Source organism: Rattus norvegicus, chromosome 6, assembly GCF_021556685.1.
Source record: "Rattus norvegicus strain SHRSP/BbbUtx chromosome 6, alternate assembly SHRSP_T2T, whole genome shotgun sequence".
NCBI classification, from domain to species: domain Eukaryota; kingdom Metazoa; phylum Chordata; class Mammalia; order Rodentia; family Muridae; genus Rattus; species Rattus norvegicus.
This window is the reverse complement of record NC_141539.1, coordinates 10,567,868-10,576,653: the sequence shown is the minus strand read 5'-3', so window position 1 is coordinate 10,576,653 and position 8,786 is coordinate 10,567,868.

The window sequence follows — 8,786 nt, the reverse complement described above, 5'->3', positions numbered from 1 at the left end:
AAAACCATTCAGTAGAAAAAACGGTAGCATTTTCAACAAATGGTGCTAGTTCAACTGGAGGTCACTATGTAGAAGAGTGCAATTCAATCCATTTTAATGGCCCTGTACAAAGCTTAAGTCCAAGTGGATCAAGGACCTCCTCATAAAACCAGATATACTCAAACTAATAGAAGAAAAAATGGGGAAGAGCCTCAAAACCTGGGCAGTGGGGAAATTTTCCTGAACAAAACAGCAATGGCTTATACTCTAAGATCAAGTATCAACAAGTGGGAACTCAGAAAACTGCAAAGCTTTTGTAATGGAAAGGACACTGTCATTAGGACAAAATGGCAACCAACAGATTGGGAAAAAATCTTTACCAATCCTACATTTGATAGATGGCTAATATCCAAAATGCACAAAGAACTCAAGAAGTTAGATTCTAGAGAGCCAAATAACCCTATTAAAAATGGAGTACAGAGATAAGGAAAGAATTCTCAGCTGAGGAATATCATGGCTGAGAAGTGTCTAAAGAAATGTTCAAGATCCTTAGTCATCAGGGAAATGCAAATGAAATAACCCTGAGATTCCACCTCACACCAGTCAGAACGGCTAAGATAAAAAACGCAGATGACAACACATACTGTTGAGGATTTAGAGAAAGAGGAACACTTCTCCATTGATAGTGGAATTGCTAACTGTTAGAACAACTCTGGAAATCAGTCTGGAGGTTCCTCAGAAAATTAGACATTGTACTACCTGAGGACCCAGCTATACCTCCCCTGGTCATATATTCCAAAGGTGCTCCAACGTACAACAAAAACACATGATCCACTATTTTCATAGCAGCCTTAATTATAATAACTAGAAAGAACCCAGATGCTCTTCAACAAAGGAAAGGATACAGAAAAGGTGGTACATTTACACAATGGAGTAATACTCAGCTATCAGAAACAATGATTTCATGATATTCATAGGCAAATGGATGGAACTAGAAAATATCCTCCTGAGTGAGATAACTCAACCACAAAGAAAACACACACACACACACACACACACACACACACACACACACACACACACATACGATAGGTACTCACTGATAAGTGGATATTTGCCCCAAAGCTCGAATTACCCAAGATAAAATCCACAGACCATATGAAGCTCAAGAAGAAGGATGACCAAAGTGTAGATGTTTCAGTCCTTCTTAAAAGAGGGAACAAAACTATTCATAACAGGGGATATAGGGACAAAGTACGGAGCAGAGACTGAAGGAATGGCCATTCAGATCCTGCCTCACATGGGTATACAGCCCATGTATATACAGCCAGCAAACCAGATAATATTGATGAAGCTAAGAAGTACATGCTGATGGGAGCCTGATATAAATGTCTCCTGAAAAGCTCAGCCAAAGCATGTCAAATTCATAGTAGAATGCTAGCAGCCAAGCTTTGAACTGAGAACAAGGTCCCCATTTGAGGAATTACAGCAAGGAGTGAAGGAGCAACAATACCAACCAATCAGAGCTCCCAGGGACTAAACACTACCCAAAGACTACACATGTGACCCTTGGCTCCAGCTACATATGTAGCAGAGAATGGCCTTGTTGGGCACCAATGGGAGGAGAAGCCCTTGGTCCTGCCAAGGTTGGACCTCCCAGTGTAGGGGAATGTCAATGTCATCTGGGTGGGTGGGAAGGGGGTGGTTGGTGAGAGGAACGCCCTTACAGGAGAAAGGGAGGGGGATGTGCTTATGGCTGGGAAACCGGGAAAGGGAATAACATTTGAAATATGAATAAAAAATATTCAATATAAAAGAGTAAGTTAGAGAAATGAAACAGAGAAGTGAAAAATCTAATCAGTAAAGTTATTGAAACAACAAAATGGTTCTTTGTAAAAACTGATAAAATAAAAACCTCTGAGCTTCCAAAAAAAGAAAAAAAGAAAAGTTAAATCAATAATTAAACTATCTAAATATTCCTATAATTCCTGAGAAAATGGAAGCAGTCATTAAAAATATCCCAAACCAAAATTAGGCCAGGCCAGATGATCTTGGCACAGCATTCAACCAGACTTTCACAGAAGACTTAATACCAATACTACTCAAATTATTCTGCGAAACAAAAACTTAAGGACCATTGTCAAATTCATTTCATGAGACTACAGTTACTTTGATACCTAAATTACACAAGGGCTCATCAAAGAAAGATAATGTCAGACCAACTTATTTTATGAATATCAATGTAAAATAATAAAATACTTTCAAATCCAATCCAAAAGCACATCAAAGACATCATAAACCATGATCAAGTAGGCTTCATCCCAGAGATGTAGGGTAGTTCAGTATATGAAAATCCATCCACATAATTAACCATATTAAAAAAACTGAAAGAAAAAAGATATGATCATCTCAGTAATTGGTGAAAAGTTCTTTAACACAGTCCAACACCCCTTCCTGTTAATGGTCTTGGAGAAATCAGGGATACAGGGCACATACCTAAACACAATAAAGGCAACATCTAGTAAGCCAATAGTCAAAATCAAGTTAAATGGAGAGTGTTTTAAAGCAATTTCACTAACATCAAGGAAAATACAAGTCTGCCCATTCTCTTCCTATCTCTTCAATATAACACTTGAAGTTCTAGCTGGAGAGATAAGGACAGCAACCTAGTAAAGGACTCTCAATGTGTCCTGCCTACAAAGATCTACAGAAACAAAGATGGAGTAGAGATTAAGATAATAGCCAACCATTTACTGCCCCAAATTGAGACCCATACAGTGTGATAGAGCCAACCCTGGGCACTATTAGTGATATTCTGCTATGCTTAGAGACAGGAACCTGGCATCATTGCCTCTGAGAGGCTACACCCAGCACCAGATGGAAACAGATGCAGAGATCCACAGTCAAACATTAGATGGAGCTTGGGAGTATTGTGGAAGTGTCAGGGGAAGGATTTAGGATTTGATGGGACTAGGAACTCCACAGGAAGACCAACAGAGTCAACTAACCTAGGAGCTCCCAGAAACTAAACCACCAACCAACAAGTAAGCATTGGCTGAAACCAGACTCTCTACACACACGCAGAAGATCTGCAGCTTGGAATTCACGTGGCTCTGCCAACAACTGTGGCAGGGTCTGCCCCTCAGTCTTTGCCTCCCTGTGGATCCCATTCCCCTAACTGGGCCTTCTTGTTTGGCCTCAGTAGGAGAGGATGCACCTAACTCTGGAGTGACTTGATATGCCAGGTTAGGGTGAGAACTAGGGGTTTCTCCCCCATTTTAAGAGGAAAAGGGGAGGGGGAGCGTAGAGGAGGAGCTGTGTGAGGGGGGACTTGGAAGAGAGGGGTGGTGATATTGAAATGTAAAATGAATAAATAAATTAATGAAAAAGTACTTCTCGTCTTCTACAAAAAAAGAGAAAACAAAAAAGAGAATTACAGTACTGTTTTAATTGTCTAAAACTTTTTTTTTCTTCTTTTTTCTTTTTTTCGGAGCTGGGGACCGAACCCAGGGCCTTGCGCTCGCTAGGCAAGCGCTCTACCGCTGAGCTGAATCCCCAACCCTGTCTAAAACTTTTAATTAGATATAAACCTTATCTCTTCAAAACTGTTATATGAGCTTTTTGTAAATCAGGATTTATAAATTTATTGAATTTGGTTAAAACTCTATAAAATCTGTAACAAATGTTGATATAAACTTATAACATGAGCTTAGTAATTAGAAACCTACATAGGTAATCTTAAAACAAAGACCTAATCCATCAACGTCTGTGGTTCTGGGCAAATATTCAAATGCTCTAATCTTGCTTTTTAAGCCCTGTTGTTCTGCTTTTGACTGATTTTGTTAACTGAAATATGTCAAACCAAAACATGGAGTCTTAAAGACCCACCCTGAGAAAGGATCTCAAGCTCCCATTGTAGTCTCTGGCCAATCAAAGTTAGGGCCAACTGAACACTAGAAAGCAGATATTCCTATGCTATGATGCATCAAGACAATGACCTATAGAATGTCTCTCCTTACCTAAGGTTTATTCAGACTAACGGAGCCTGATTTAAGAATGTTCCTGCAGCCTCCTTGTCTTTGCCAACTTTGTGAAGCTTCAACTATTTTGATAAAGTGAGTGAGACCAGAAACAGTGATATTCTACAATGGTGATCTATGAAAAACCAGGAAAGGGCAAGTTGATAGTCTTCCTATGGACTAGATTTAAGATTTACAGTTTCAATTTGATACTAAAACGGGGTTCAATTCAAGAATTGTAAAAAAAAAATTAAGGCTAAACTTAACAGGGATAAAACTATAGTATCTTAATTTTATAAAACTCTACCAATTGTAAACTATTAAAGATAATGAAGACTTGCAGATTATTAGTCACCTTATAAATGATCACATTCTTTACAAATGTAATTTATTTATAGGAACGAACTTTATTTAGCATCCTGCATATGCTTTCAAGGTTAAATCTAGAACAAGTAACTAAAAACAAATTAGGCTTCTTTGAAGTAAGTTAACTTTATAAACAGCCTTCCAAACTTTCAGAGATCTATTGTATGTGGCATTTAAAAATGTTTAATGGAGAAAACGTCTTATGACAGAGATGTCCGCTCCTAGATGAGGCAAGACAAGTCCACGTAGATTGTTAGAAAAACTGTCCGCACCTACTTCCAGGACCCTGCATAAACTGTGGGTACTGCTGAATTGACTGTCCTACTCTACTTAACTAAGATAAGGCCAGTTTCCTAGGTTCCTCCTCCACAGCAAAGGCTCTCAGGCCTGTGTCTGGCAGCCAGAGGCTAATGCTGTCCTTTGTGGTAAATAAAATTTTAATGATGTCCTATATGACATCAGAAGACTGCCCCCAATAAAGCCATCAGGACCGCAGAAACCTAGCGTAACCATCTAGGTAGTGGGTATATCTCTGTCATCTTAAATGATACCTAGGTAGTTTGGATTGTACCTCATGCTATAATTTATCCTTCCTAGGTCTCTAATGGTGTTGTCAGCTGACTGGAGCTTCATTAATTTAGTAGCAGCTGCCTGGCCAACGCATTTCACATATAAAAACTAGGCCTAATCTTTCTAGAGCTATTCATTGACCTGATAAAAGGAAGGCAAACTCACAGGCAGGTTTGCCTTTAACAGGCTCATCTTAAAAATAAACAGGTTTCAGATATAACTTTTACTATTTAAAGGAATTTGCTTTCCAAAGACTGCTCTTAGTAATTAACACTTTACCATATCTAATGGTAAATAATTGAATAAAAAGCTTAAGGTTTATATAAATTACAAAGGTCTAAAATAATTTAAATTATAAACAGAGGATCTAAAACATAAAAGTTATGAGTTGAGTATCTGTGAATATGACTGAGGTATTAAATACAAACTACTCTATTACTGTTACACTAAAATCTCAAAAGTTCAAAATTTTAACATTAATCAGTAGAGTTCTGGTAACTGGTAAAACACTGGCTACTAATATTAATAACAAGCTCAAGATTTTAAATTTTCTCTGGTTATCTTCTAAATATAAACTTGCTTCTCAATATGCTAAAAACATCTCTATCCAGACAGAGAAAATGTTCACACTTTTTAACCAAAAGCTGTAGCTTTTGCTGTAACTCACTGACGTGCGTCTAATCCAACTGCAATTAACTGGTTTTTGTTTGTTTGTTTGTTTGTTTGCTTTGTTTTGTTTTGTTGTTATTGTTGTCTTTTTTACAATATGGATTTCAATGCAGGTGACAAACAGTGGTTAATGTAAGCTTCAGGGAGTTGAAAAAGAATCCTAAGACTTGGATCCCCTCTGGAGGTCAACTGAACTCCAGATGAGAACTCCTGTCAATCAGTAGCCTACGTTTCTCTGCCTACTACCTATTGCTAGGGCAACGCTCCAAATATAAAAGTTTCCTCGAAATTCTTTAACTTTACCTTCAGTCCCTAGTCCATATCTCTTATGACAGAGTTCTACACAACTGGGAGACACCATCCAGAAATGAGCTGTGGATGATAAAGTGCTCCAAAGGTGATCCACAGTGTGCCACCCCAGGTAGTTCTACAAAACCAGCAGTCCCTGGACTTGAAAGCTGATGTAAACCAGTCCAACAGATGCGATTTCCCCCTCTCTCTTAAGCTGTGTCAGCAAGCCAGATGCTTCTGAAGAAGACTTCATTGCCCTAATTCCCTCCTGGGCATTGATTAATATTTCGGCCTTCCTGGATCCTGACAATGGCATCTTAATTTTAGCAGGAAGTAGTTACAGAGAATACATCATCCCTTGTCTTCATCAAAAGACTAGAATATTAGACCAAGGGAAAGTTCCTGGTAAATGGGAAACAATGGCTATTTATAATTACCTATTGGCATACCAAGATTTTTATGCCCTTAAAATATTTATTCTGCCTGTGCTAATCAAACAGGTATAATTTATGAATGAGCAATGCATCTTTTTTTAATACTTCAAAATTTTATATTTTTTGTTTTGTCTTTTCTCCAATAATTGATTTTTTATTCACTTTACATCCAAATTAAACCCCTCCTCTTTTTCCAGTCCCACCCTTACCAATCTCTTCCTCCAATTGTCCCCTCTCCTTCTTCTCAGAGAAAGGAGAGCCCCTCTTGAATACCAACACACTGTGGGACATCTAGTACCAGAAGGACTAGGAATATCCTCTCCTACTGAGACTGAACCAGGCAATGCAGGGAGGGGGAAGAGAATTCAGTGCAAGGAACAAGGGCAAAGGTAGCGCCTGCTACACTTATTTTTCATTTTGTATTGGTTATCTTATTTATTGACATTTCAAATGTTATCCCCTTTCCCAGTTTCTCCTCTACAAATGCACTATTCCTTCCAATCTCCCCTGCCTATATGAGGGTGGTCCCCCAACTGCCCATCTGTTGTAAAAATATATATATAAAAAAGTATAATTGTCATTTACCTCACTAGGTCCACACCACAGTGCCCTAAGATATCTGCTAGATATCTTGGCAGAAAGACATCCCAACTCATCAGCGGCCCAGTGTCTCTTGCCAACACTCAAACCATCACATAAAAGAACACACAACAAAATAATCTTAGATCCAGTTGATAAGATATAATTGCCCACTTAAACATACAAAGCCCAGTACCATCCATCCCTTAGGAACATTGATAACAACCTGTAAATACACAGAGCACAATCTTAACGTCACCTGCCATATTGTCCTACCACGGCTTCTCCCTCCTGTCTCTACCTTTCTGTCCTAGTCTCCTCTTCCTTCAAACTTCTCTCATGCCCATCCTTCCTTCTCCAATGACAGACCTTCTATCCTGTACCTGCCTCACCTGTACTTTACAAATTCAATGGGGAGAAGGTTCTGGTGAAGTCACCTGATTCCTGAGTAAGTGACTAGGCAGCTGTTCTTGGGACAGTGGAATTAACATCAAAATACAGATAACTTCAGGGCAAACCCCAACACCCATCCACTCATGCCTCAGCACTCAAGCATTCTGCTACGCTGTGTCCTGTGTCCTAAAGCCTCCAAAGGACCAAGGGGCTCCCCTCCTAGTGATGCCCGATAAGGCAGTCTTCTGCTGCATATCCAACTGGATATGGGTCATTCCATGTTTATTCTTTGTTTGGTGTTTTAGTCCCTGGGAGCTTTGGGGGATCTGGTTGGTTGATATTGTTGTTCTTCCTATGAGGTTGTAAACCCCTTTAGTACCTTCAGTCCTTGCTCTAACTTCTCCATTCGGGTCTCCATTCTCAGTCTGATGGTTGGCTGTGTGCATCTGCATCTGTATTAGTCAGGCTCTGGCAGAGCCTCTCAGGACAGCCATACCAGGATCCTATCTGCAATAACTTCTTGGCATCAGCAATATTGTCTGGGTTTGCTGTCTGCAGATGGGATGGGCCTTTAGGTAGGGAAGTCTCTGGAGGGCCGTTCCTACAGTCTGCCCCAATCTTTGTCCCTGCAATTACTTTGATAGGAAGAATTCTGGATTAATATATTGGAGATGGGTAGGTGACCCCATCCCTCAACCAGGGGCTGAGCCTATCCACTGGTTCTATCTCCTCTTTGTTGGGTATTTCAGCTAATGTCCTCTTAAGGTTGGTAAAGATCTTTTGCCAATCTGTGCATTGCCATTTTGTCCTATTGATAGTGTCCTTTGCCTTACAAAAGCTTTTCAATTTTATGAGGTCCCAATGTCAATTCTTGATCTTAGAGCATAAGGCATCGGTATTCAGTTCTAAAAAATTTCCCCTGTGCCAATGTGTTTGAGGATCTTTCCAAGTTTTTCTTCTATTAGATTCATTATATCTGGTTTTTGTGTGGAATTCCTTCATCTATTTGAGCTTTGTACAGGAAGATAAGAATGGATTAATTTGCATTCATCTACATGCTGACCTCCAGTTGTACCAGCAACATTTATTGAAAAGGCTGTCTTTTATCCATTGGATAATTTTAGCTCCTTTGTCAAAGTTCAAGTGACCATAGGTGTGTGGGTTCATTTCTGGGTCTTCAATTCTATTCAACAGATCTACCTGCCTGTCTCTGTACCAATACCATGCAGTTTTTATCACTATTGCTCTGTAATACTGCTTGATGTCAGGGATGGTGATTGCCACAAAAGCTTTCTTATTGTTGAGGATAGTTTTTGCTATCCTGTTTTTTTTTTTTTGTTGTTATTCCAAATGAATTTGCAAATTGCTCTTTCTAATTCTATGAAGAATTGAGTTGGAACTTTGATGGGGTTGCATTGAATCTACAGATTAATTTGGTCATTATTTTAACACTGCCAATCGATGAGCATGGGGAATTTTTCCATCT